A 12,800-nucleotide genomic window follows, 5' to 3' on the forward strand; every position below is an offset into this window, starting at 1 on the left:
TGGTCTTTGCCAAGAATCAGATTTACGGTTTGATGAATTTTTGTGCATCATTTGTAAAAGCAACGCCAAAGTACATCATATGATGCACGTGATGCTTTCTATGTCGAGCTGTACTTGAATGCATCAATATATGCCTTTTTTGATGCGCCTTCCTGCATCATCCTCGATGATGCATTTAAACATTTGGTCTTAGCAAGATACGTAATGCATTCTTTTGTTTCTGCGTGCACCTCTATTTTGCCACTGGACTCGTCAAGATAGCGCATGCGTCGATGGTCGCGAGTATCGCAGACGAGCTGAAGTACAGTTACCAGCAATAGAAATGGGAATCGTAGATCTTTAATTGCTGGTTTTACTGCAAGGCGCTATGTATGCTATGTGTATTGCCTTACTCTACAGGCGTTGGTAGAAGTTGCTATTGAAAATTTGCTATTAAAATCCACTTCTCGCCGTTGAGTTAGGCAACACACATAGCGCCTTGCAGGGAAGCACGAATTTCAGGAACTAGATGTCCAATTGTTATTGTCGGTGAGTATATATGCATGCGTCATTATTATAGCCAGGACTTTTTTTCGAAAATTCTTATTTATTTCCGTGAATAGATTTGTAGGCTTTCATCTAGAACTTCGTTTCATGGCTCAACAATCACTATGTATACATTTTATTGTTCATAAAATTTGCCTATTTTAATTATTGTATTTGATAAATATCAAGACGTGCTTCAACGATTCTTCTGAATATACAAACATTTTCTTTCTGAATGAAATGAAGAAAATAAATGAAAAAAATAATTCAAGACTCCAGAGTATCTTAGGGAGTAATTGTTAATTCACGTTATATTATAATTCTTCTAGGTGGTTCGAGAATGTTACACATTAGAGATTTTTTTTGATTTTCCTATTTTGAAAACAAATGGGTAAAAAATACATGATACTGTTTGTTTTTGTTAATGTAATTTTAGATCTACATTACGAAATTGCGTTTTGTTACTGTTATGGAGGTAATGAATTTTGAATTAAACTTCGAATAGCCTATGTGTTGCATTATTCACAGTATCACAAGTTAATTTACATTAAGAGGCACTTCTTTTAATTTTTGAAACATAAACCAACACATTGCAACATGTCGTGAAAGCATAGAAAGGAGTTGGGGGTGGAAGCACGACCCCACACAATATCGGCCATTTGTGGAAATGATGTGATCAACATCACGCCCCAGCAGTCTTTATCACCAACCAATGGCTGGAACGTTGAAGAAAAAATACCGACTTGAAATCACTCATTCCGCGAATCGAAACCGAATCTTCTGCCGCGCGAGTCACACGCTCTACCGACTTCTTTCTTTTTCACTTCACTTTGCATTTCAATTTTCATCACACCCACATGTCAACCTTCCGTCCACAAAGTACACCGTGGACTGCATTTTGAAGACTAGCGAGTCTCTGGCGTCTGGACTCATACTCCTCCGCGAGCCCCGTGTTGTGTGGTGTCTTCTTGTGTTTGTTTTGTACTTTTACCCATTTCATCTTGTCACAATTCATCCTCATCTTCGCGATTAGCTAAAAGTGGCAGAAAAGCGAAGTAAAATAAATCAAATCGAATCGAATCGAAACAGGACAGACAAACATAATCATCTATGTCTTACCAGGATTCGAACTAGGGACCCCTGCCGTCATAGAGAGTTGCTCTGACGATTCAGCGAAGGTTATGTTACTTGTATTCGTAAATACCTGTTCTTGTGCTTTTATTCAAGTTCTTAATGCTTATTATCGTGCCTTTTCTCAAGTGTAGTGCCTTTTTGCCTCTCCGTTTGGAAGTCTGTAGTGCCTAGAAAATCCTGCTCTAGGCTCAACATTCTCAGATTCTCTGTTAGCGTTGTGGTTAACTCTTTCGCTTTGAAACCTCAGTTCATTGGTTCCTTGACATTCAACTTTAAACTGTAGGTCCAGTCACGATTAACACCTCTGTGCCTAATGTGAACTTAAAGAAAGCCGGCTTGCCAACCGTCCCGGAATGACCCGGAGCTTCCCGGAGTCAACCTCATTCTCGCGGTCTCCCGGCAAAACTCTGTTATCTCCCGGAATGACGAGATTTATTATTAGTATATTTGTATTATTATCCTTTCATTTTTGGTATGCTGAGCCAAGATATTTGTTACTGCAAACCAACTACACTTTCCGTATTATCTTGAAGAATGGTGAAAAATGAGTTATTGTTTAAGTAAGTGGAGGGAGAAATTTAAATTTTAAACAAATTATTGCACCAATGTATTTACACAAGAGCTGCACAAAATGAGAACAGAAGCACTGTTGCGTCAAAGTCTCGAGACCTCTATATTTCTCTCCACCTAATTTGCTTAATTATATAGATTTAGTTCGTAGTACTATGTTAGAGAGGGATTAAGTGTGCTGTGCTCGTGTTATCATCATGGCCATCTTGAGAAAATAACACAAAGCATTTCTGTAAGTTCACTGGCGCACCGAAAAGTCATTTTCATTCGTTACAGAGAAAGAGTGAGTCTGTGGTTCATTGTTGAGACTGTCGCAAAGTATTTTGGGTAAAGTTCTAGATAAAGTTTCATTTTGAAGATTTTTTTTGTAATATTACGGCTTCAGAAGAGTCTGTGATTCTGCACATTGGTTTTGTTTATTTTACTTAGAAATTGTGGTCGCCAACTTGTTTTGATTCAATTTTGTATTCACAGTGACAAGACCACAAAAAGAAAACAGCTGATATTCAGGAAATAATCCTTCCATTTTAATATAAATGGTTAGAAGGCTGTAAAGAAATTTCCCAGAATTAAAGTTGGAACAACATCTTGCCTTTACAGTGTCGATAGCTGCATCACCTGACTTGTATTGTGCACGTGTCGCTTTGCCGAGATTTTTACAGTAAAGGAGTTTGATATTGTGGCACCATACGCAAAAGAACCTGCGCAGAACCACGTGTCGTGTGCATGGTACTCGCGTGTAAAGGGAAGGGGCAGAGTGGAGCAGGCTTCCCTGCGGTCCGAGCTGAACGGATGGAGTGGAAGATGTGCGAAGGTATTTTGCCGAAGATTCTTTTATTTGTGGTTGCTCTATACTTCGTACATTGGCTTCCACATTGTACAATCCCGGACACTTTTGCCCTGTAACAATATTGTTCAATATTCGAAGAGGGTGAAAAATTACTATACCGAAACAGCAACACTTCTGAGGTCTTATTTGCGGAGTAAACCATAGGTGAAGGAAGACCATGTTGAAAACTTACAACACCTTGAAAATATTCCTAATTCTTATTTGCTGAACAAAATATGGTTCAAGATCTTGGGGGGGGGGGGAGACAGGAACATCAGCGGAAATATTCCGGGTTGTTATTTTCAGAGTGAATTTTCCGTAAAGACCTTTCTAGCAAAAGAAAGATGCCAGGATTGTCATGGAAATATTCCGAGTTCTTATATGCTGAGCAAATTATTCGTTGAGCTCCTGTTCATAAGATGAGAACGTCAGTGGAAATTTTCCGAGTTTTTATTTGCTAAAGAATTATCCGTTAAGCCCTTATTGGCATCATATAAATCATCAGTGGAAATATTCCGATTTCTTATTTGCTGTTCAATAGAACACTTTTTGGCAAAATATGCATGTCAGGATTGTTGGGGAAATATTCGGAGTTCTTATTTGCTGAGCGAATTATCCGTTCAGCTCTTGTTGATAAGATAAGAACGTCAGTGGAAATATAACGTCAGTGGAAATATTCTGATTTCTTATTTGCTGTTCCGTGGAATACTTTTTGGCAAAAGAAAGATGTCACGATTGTCGGGGAAAAATTCGGAGTTCTTATTTGCTGAGCAAATTTTCCGTTAGGCTCTTGTTGATAAGATAAGAGCGTCAGTGGAAATATTCGGAGTTCTTATTTGCTCAGCGATTTATCCGTTTAGCTTTGTTCCTTTTCAAACTAACGGAAACAAGTCTCTGCGCAAGTAGCTCCACCAATGAACACGTGAGAGGGAATGGAATTCCATGGAAAGGGGAAAGAGACTGTTATTACCAGCTCTCGCAGCAGCGTGTACTGCTTCACTCTGCCCACTCGATTTCGCCCCTTTCCCTTGCTCCACAGATTCCTGGGATAGAGTTTAGAGCCTTTGTTGACCCATCCTAGCGGGCCATGATTGACCATATAACCAACGAGAAGATTCTATTTTTTCCCCCCTGGGTGGTCGGTACGCATCGTAATATCAACTGCAAGAATCTCGGTTCTTATTTGTTGAGCTGAAGTGCAAATACGAACATTAAAACTAATTGGAGTACGACGCTAGGGGTCTCGGGTTCGAATCCCGGCCTGGGCATGGATGTTTGTGAGTGTTCATTCATCAATTTCATCACGTCATCACTCATTCCCATCTTCGCAAATTAGCCAAAAGTGGCACAAATATCAAAGTAAAATAAAGGAAATCAATCAATCAATGAACAAAACTAATTGGAGCAGAAAGTGGTTGATAATTGTAAGAAGTAAAAGCCACATTTCCCAAACGAAGGTGGTTGGCTCAACAATAGAACTTGAGCTTTCTAGTACACTTACAACTGATTCTTGTCCAACTGGCAGCAAATTTCCTTTCACGGAGAGAGCAAGTTGTTCTGCATTTGAAATGAACGTTTCTGTTTCCCCTGTTTTTTTATCCTTCCCCCTTTTAGTTCCGTAGAAGGGGAGAAAAACTGCCCTTACATATTTCAAAGGGGCCTGAAAACTTTGCCGAGCTCACTCAGTTCCTGCCGGTTTCACAGTATTGATTTGTGCTCCTGGAAGAAATTTACCATTTACGTGTAATTTACTGGGTAATTTCATTCGGAGCGAGCCTCCTTATTAACAGTAAGAAGCTCGCTTTACGACGAATACAGGCGCCGTTCTCGGGATGTGGCGAAATGCATCACGCGTTCTCATACGCCGACTGATACTAAAAACAGACTTTGAGCGTCGCATAAAGGAACAGGGTGCATTTTTACAGAACCGGAGATCGTTAGAACACAAAAGGGACCGCAAGTGGTGGCAGCCATTTTTCTTTGAAACTGAGGAAACCTCTGCAATATTGCTCCTGCTTTCTCCCCCCTCCCTGCTAACCCTTTCCCGCCTACGCCAAAAACTGTCAGCGAGATGCATTGCCATAATGGATGCTAGATACAGGCCTCTGCTACGCTGCTGAGAACGGTGTGGAACACGAGTGCTTAGGAAACACACATTCTTTTCATCATAGGCGTAACGTGGCGGGCAAGGGAGGCAGGCGCTTGCCCCCTCGGATTTTAAAATTTATTATTATTTACATGTTAAGGAGCAAAGAAATACGGAGTAATTTCTGGATTTCGAAAATATAACAGTTTTTTTTTAGAAAAATAATGCTGACCGCTATTTCTATGGGACACTTCCTAACGTTGTCTCAAGTCACCCCCAAATTTAGGCTCCAAGTTACGCCCATGTCTTTCGTATTTTACAGGGGATCAACATTCTCTTCTGCAATTTTAGGCTAACCGTAACAATGATAACCCGGACGCATTTACTGAGGGAGTTTAGAAGGGCCGTATCCCCTCTCCGAGAGACTACCGAAAGTCCAAAATTAAATACAGGGTGAGTCAAAAGTCAGGATACATAGGAAGTTTCCCTTGTCTCGTTTCAGAGTGAGTGAGTGAAGGAAGATGCTGCCAAAGTTGAAAGGGTGGAAGTGATTTTTTTCTCCTTTTGGATAATTTAAAGCCTCTTACCTACTCCCAGCATCTGAAGTAAAGCATTGTGCAACGTGCAGACATGATTATGCCGGACGTTCTGCAAAATGTTCTAGAGAACTGGAAACTTCGCGTGCACTTCATTGATGTTCAATGTGCACACATATACTAAATTCCTATGTAAACTGACTATTGTCTTACCCTGTTCGCTTACAAAGCAAAATACTTATTTACTGCTGTATAATATGAAGTTCGTTTATTTCCTCAGAACTTACATAAAGGTAAGGATTATATTGCGATTATACAGCTTTGCGTTGACAGTGCCTGCTTATTATGAATACAGTACCACTAGTATTATTAATAGCCATAAAAATACTAATAGGGGCTTATCATCGGCTGGACCTAAGCACCCTTTTTTAAATTGCAATACATTTTTTAACATTTTTCACATTAATTTCTTTGATTGGGCAGCTGCTATATACAAATTTTATACACGAAGACAGATAATGGAACATGCTGATATATATCTCTAGTCATGTCATCGTTTTACCTGCTCATGTAATACTAACAATAATAACTATTGTAATTCATTGACATATTTTAAAATATTAGGCATATCAGCCTTATTAACCTATTATAAATAAAGAATAAAGTCATTCACAAAAAATGCATTCAGCATCTAGAGCATCTTCATCTGGTGCAATGGTTTATGAAACCCAATTATTGACCTGTGTTGGTTTAGGGAACGACGCAGTCAATAACAATAACCTCAAGAGCACATCTTCACAACTAAAAGAAATGCATTTTAGGAATCGTTATTATATCTACAAGAACGTGATAAAACTGATATACTTTACTCGTCCTTCAGGTATGAATAATATAGGACTCTACACAGACAGACAAAAGTATTGAGATGACCCCAAAACAAAAATCTCTCAGTACACATAGTAAACCGTCACCAAAGCTCGTTTTGCTGGAAGCACACTGTCTTGGGAGCCTGAAAAATCTACAGAGCAGCGCTTCTCGGCTGAAAATAGGAGTGTGTCGGTTTAAGAGCCCTGTCAGTTTTGGTAACTTTCCGATACACTTTATTATTATTATTGTTAAGACTTAGGAATATTAATAGACTCCTCTCTCATATTTGATGAGTACATTTCACAAACTTGCCAAAGAGCAAAGAAGATGCTTGGTTATATATTTTTCTCATGGCAAGTTTTCAAAAGAAGATACCTTAATATACCTGTATAAAACGATAGTTCATCCTATTCTTGAATATGCTAGTGAATTATGGTTTCTGACAGCCATCAGTCACCTTCAAAAAGTTGAAACAGTTCAAACACTTTTTATCAGGTTATTATGCACAAAGTTTACATAAAATTACTATGAGCAACATTATTCTGAATGGTTAAAACAGTTGAATATGTTTACCTTAGAGGATAGAAGAAAAATGGAAAGGAAAAATTTTGTACAGAAGATTTTAACTTTCCAAATAGACAGTGAATATTTCTTAATAATATATCTTATAAAATTCCCAGATATTCCCATAGGTACATCTCAATTCTTACATGTATAAATAAGGTCAGAGGTTTAGTAGCTGATCTTGTTGAAACCTACAATTTGAATTTATGATGATGTATAAGATTGTATGATCCACTGTATTATTTTATGTATTCAATTCTGTAATTTTGTTTGACCAATTTTGACATGGTTGTCAAATAGGGCTCATTACTTAAATAAATATTATTATTACATGTGAGGTACTTTGTTATGGCTCCTAGCTCTAGATACGTGCCTAGATATTAATAAAATATGATTAGATGAAATTGTTGAACGGAAACGATCATGCTCAGGTTAGAAGTCGAACTCGAAATGTTCATAGGTGAGATCGTGAATCCGCCACTCATCCTGTTGAGACAGTCTTGTACATTTTGTGATAGAGTCTCTTTACTTATTTCTTTCTCTATGTTTTTCATATTTGCAATTCATTAAGTATATATGCTTAGCCATATGAAACTAATGTAACTCTACATTTTGTGGCCAAGTGCTACTCAAAAAGGTTCTGGTTTTCAATCCTGGCCAACATTTGCTTGTTTCGTTGTATTTATATTTGCCATCGTTGAGATTAACTTAGAAAAATGAAAAAAAATCAACGCGCGATAAGGAAATGTACGCTCACGGCGCCAGACTGCCCCTTAAGAATATATTCCCGCTTTCCTGTGCATATCCACTACTTTTTTTCTGTCAACGTAACTTACGTAACACATACAATGAGAATTCCTATTTTAACATATCCGGGCATTAGCAATTTTTTTTAAATAGCATGTGTAATGTAACATACATATCAATACTTTATTCTGCTTTTCTATAACGTTGTAAGCAAAATCATTCTCCACATAGTTGATCTCTTTCATTATTTGTTTCTGATATACTCACATAATGATGTTAAAACCAGATCATTAATTATTTGTTTTTTTATGAGGGCCTGTGGGAACATTATGTTTGGCATCAAATGTTTATACGAAATTGTCAATGTATCTTAAATATTCATGTTAAAATTATAGATATTCGGGAATATCAGGTACACTTTTATTGGATATCCATATGTCCATCCAGGAGATATCCATAAGAAATTCTGTGTTGATCATTTTTGGATATGTTCTGGACATGAGTGCTATGTGGTTCACGTGAACAGGACGTTTTTTGTTTGATTGCGGATAAGACAAACATATATTCTTGAATTTATTATACATGATGGCCCAAAAAGGTAACCGAACACATAATACAACGGTTCTACATTTCGGTTACCTTTTTTTGGGCACCCTGTATATCGTGTAGACTTTATCTGGATATTTTTCTCGCATATTATGAACACTCCCTGGACTAGATTTAACATATCAAGGAACTCCTGCAGACATATGTTTATGACATCTATTCTTCACACTCTTTCTATCTCTCTCTCTCACCCACACCCGCACCCACACGCACACGCGCACACGCACGCACGCACGCACGTGCGCGTGTAAAATTACGATTGCCCAGACTCAAACTCGATCTAGATCCTTCAGAATCGAGATCGTGAGTCAATCTGTCAATGTACTTCCCTCCCTCTTCCTCCGTTTCTATTCCCTACTCTCCCTCTCTTCCGCCGTTTCTATTCCCTACTCTCTCTCTCCCTCTTTTCCTCCATTTATATTCCCTATTCCCTCAGTTCTATTACCTACTCTCTCTCTCTCCCTCCTCTTCCTTCGTTTCTATTCTCTACTTTATCTCCCTCTCTACTTCTGATTCTATTTTCTACCCTCTCTCTTCCTCCGTTTCTATTCCCTACTTTCTCTCCCTCTCTCTTATTCTCTTTCTATTCCATACACTCTCTCTTCCTCCGTTTCTATTCCCTACTTTCTCTCCCTCACTGTTCTTCTGTTTCTATTCCCTAAACTTCTCTCCCCGATGGCGCAGTGGTATCGTCGTCGCCTTGTAATCAAGGGGTCCCGGGTTCGATACCCACTGGAGTCACATAGTAGTTTGGATCCCACTTTAGACTGTAGGTCCAGTGCCAATAAGCCTTACTGTGCATAAAGTGTACTTGAAACACCAATTCAACCAACCAACTATTATATCTCTCTCCGTTCCTCTGTCTCTTTTCCACTGTTTTTTTCTCTCTTTCTCTTTCACGTTCGCCCTTTCCACTTTTCTCTCTTTCCCGTCATGTTTCAACTTTAAAGTCTTACACAGTAGCAATATTTGAATGTATTTCCGACGACTCACGGCATTGCATTTGCGCACACGACGAAACACCAAGTATAGATTTCCGCATTACTTCTCCCTTGTTCATTTGCGTGCTCCCCTTTAAACCATCTTGCCAAGTTTCCAGGACGAAACCTCCGTAACTTTGCAAGAACCGATATTTTCCTCCTTTTCTAAAGCTGTAATCGTAGTTCCTAGCCAAATATCGATCTTCCCGAAGTCGTCCTCTTCAAAGTGAGGGTGTGGTTTCATCCGATGCAGGCTGCCTTCGAGCGTTGGGAGTGTTTTGCGTAACGGTATGCTCTTGTCCTTTTGTCTTGTCGCTCTTTCTCCCACGCTACGTTTCCCGAAAGGATTCTACAGGTAGACTTGATTTGCTTCTTTTTTCCCCTACTCCTTGCCGTGGCGCCGAAAGGAAATGTTTTTATCTGTTGCCAACAGAGGTCAGGGATTGCGGAAGTGTGGAAGATGGTGAGAGTAGAGGGGGAGGGGGAGAACTATTAGGGGTAGGGTGCGAGTTATCGGTAGGGTGGGGGTTTCCCACAAATAACGAGGGTATCCCGGTAAACCAACGTTCTTCATCAACCCTGTTACGAAAGATAAAATCACCCTCTATCCCCAATGGCCCAATCGCATTTTCCGTGTGATTCCCCTGTACCAGAAAATTGCCCAAATTAGATTTGGTGGTATTTCATTTAAAATAATGTTGTAGTTTACATTATTGGTTTGTATTGTTTTGAATGTAAACATTTAAAATAAAATTACAGAACTGTATCAGAAAAAAGTTGGTGTCTTTATGTCACATTTTCCCGTTTATATTCCCTATTCTCTCTCTCTTTTCCCCCTTTCTATTCCCTACTCTCTCTCTCTCTCTCTCTCTTTCTCAATTTCTATTCCCTACTCTCTCCCTCCCCTCTTTCTTCGTTACTATTTCCTATTTTCTCTCCCTGTCTCTCCACTTTTGGCTGATCGCGAAGATGAGGCTTAGTGATGATTAGATGTAACTCATATAGAGACACTCATAAAAAATACCGGGTTTTAAGTACTTCAAGTAATATTGTTAAAGAATGCGTTTATTTAATACGTACATGATGATACCAAAATATCGGTAATCTCTTACTTTAAATTGCTACTTGATTTTGCAGTGAATGTATTATCTTGTGCAACATTAAATACAAGGATTTCTTCCATGTAACGAAGACAGGGAACTTTTGTTTCTGCAAATCCATAAATTCTTTCGTTGAGTACTTCCTTGTGCGTACCTAACAATTAACTATAGTTTTGAATTTGTTGAATGATGAGAGCCACTTCTATTTTCCTTACAATCTACTATCTATTTTTGAACATTGCACACATATTCTCTACACGTTTCTGTCAATTTTTCACTTTCACCAAATCAATACTTATCCTTCAACAATTTATTTATATTATTTTAGTTTGTGCTGCCATCTATTTTCCATTCTAAAACTTTTTTCTTTCTATCTTGTGTTACTGTCTCCAATATGAATGAACTCTTTTTAAAACAAATAGCCACGCTTATATAATCAAAATTAAGATTTGGAGCCCCGGGCAGTCGCTCGGCTCTTAAATCGCCCCCGGCGACTCGAACCAGATATCTTCCTTGGCGAGAGAACGAAAATCGACTACTTAATGCGTTCAGCAAACAAACCGGTGACAACAAATATATTAATGTCCTTTACGAGCAACAGGTTTCATGTGGATCTCATATTTATATCAGTTTTGTTTTCTTATAGGCGCGACATCCCAGGACGTCACGACGCACAGCTTGAAGACCAGTGGCGGCGATTAGGCGGGGGGGGGGGGCAGTTGCCTCCACACTTTTTGCTACTTTTACCCTTGCACTATGCTAAATCTTACACAGAGAAAAATGTTTGTTTGGATTAACCAAAAAAATAGTAGTGGTGAACAAATCGTTTGTTTAAATAGGCATCAACCAAACAATTGTTCACCAGTACCAAAATATTTGGTCAAGTTCTATTTGTTTGTCGTAAACAATTTTTTGGTTACCAAAACCAAATATTATTTTGATAAATGTAAAAAAATATAGTACATATGTTTAGGAAAACCAAATAATTTAGTCAAAATTATACGTCAAAGATTTGTTAAATTATTTATAATCTGCCGAACAACCCCAAATGTTAGCGACTTTGCTTCTTTTTAGCCGTACTTACCTCCTAATTATATAGTCTGGAAACAAAAAGGTTACTCGTGGGAGATTCACTTGTATTTACTGTATGCAGTACATTTTTCTCTTTGATTTGTAGCTTTAATGTCAGACATCTTTCTAAGAGTGTTAAAGCACAATTTTTTAGTATGATTACAATCAAACGTATTATTATTTGTTGTACAAAAACTTATGTTTCTTGTACACATTTTAGCAGAACCATCTAGCGGCCGGTGTAGGAAGCTCAGTATAAAGTATGTATATTCTGAGCTTTTTTCCAGAATATTAGGTTACACAACAACATAAAGACTCGCTTCGAGTAATTATCTATCTACATGAGTTTCAATTTTCGACAAAGGACTTTCATACTACACTCGACGAAACTAGACAGTCGTTATTTCAAATTCGAAAGCACGCTCACGCACATAGTGTAAATTTAACCAAACGTTTTGTTTCTCTTTACTTACATATGTATAATTTTGTTTACGAATACCATATTTCGTCTGACCAAGTTTTTTGGTATTCTTAAACAAAATGCTTTAGTAATTACAAGCAACATTTTGTTATCGGAAACAAAAAGCATAACCAAACAGCTCAACCAAATTTTTTTGGTAATTCCAAACAAAACAGTTTTTTCTGTGTATGTAAGGGGAAAGTAACTGTCCTTGCCATCCCCTCCAGTTTTGACACCTTACCCGCCACTGTTGAAAACCCATGATGAAAATTTAAGGCCCAAAACACTAATTTTACGGCATTTAGTGTGGTCAAAACATTAACATTGCCCCTTTTGGGACATTTACTACTAAATTCTAATTCAAGCACTGGTGTACGCAGCGGGGGAGCTGGTGGGACTACAGTCCCTCCTGAAATTTTGAGAAAATCAGAATGTTCAAGTGAAATCAGTACAGAACTCTGGAAAAACCGTAGTGATAAATGCAAACTCCCTTAAAAATGACCCCCGATTGTCATTTTTGTCTTTGAACAACTTTTAAAACGAAGGTTAAAGATGGTAATTACAAAATACTAATGAGTATATCCCGCCCCTACCTAGAACGCAGCTACGTGATATCCACTGTTACATTTCCAACTCCTTCCGAAAAAAAAATCCTACACACGCTAGTGAGTTCAAGTGAGGCTCTAAAATTGCTGCGAATTTAATTTCGATTTCTCTTTTTTTTT

Source organism: Lepisma saccharinum, chromosome 4, assembly GCF_977018435.1.
Source record: "Lepisma saccharinum chromosome 4, izLepSacc3.1, whole genome shotgun sequence".
NCBI classification, from domain to species: domain Eukaryota; kingdom Metazoa; phylum Arthropoda; class Insecta; order Zygentoma; family Lepismatidae; genus Lepisma; species Lepisma saccharinum.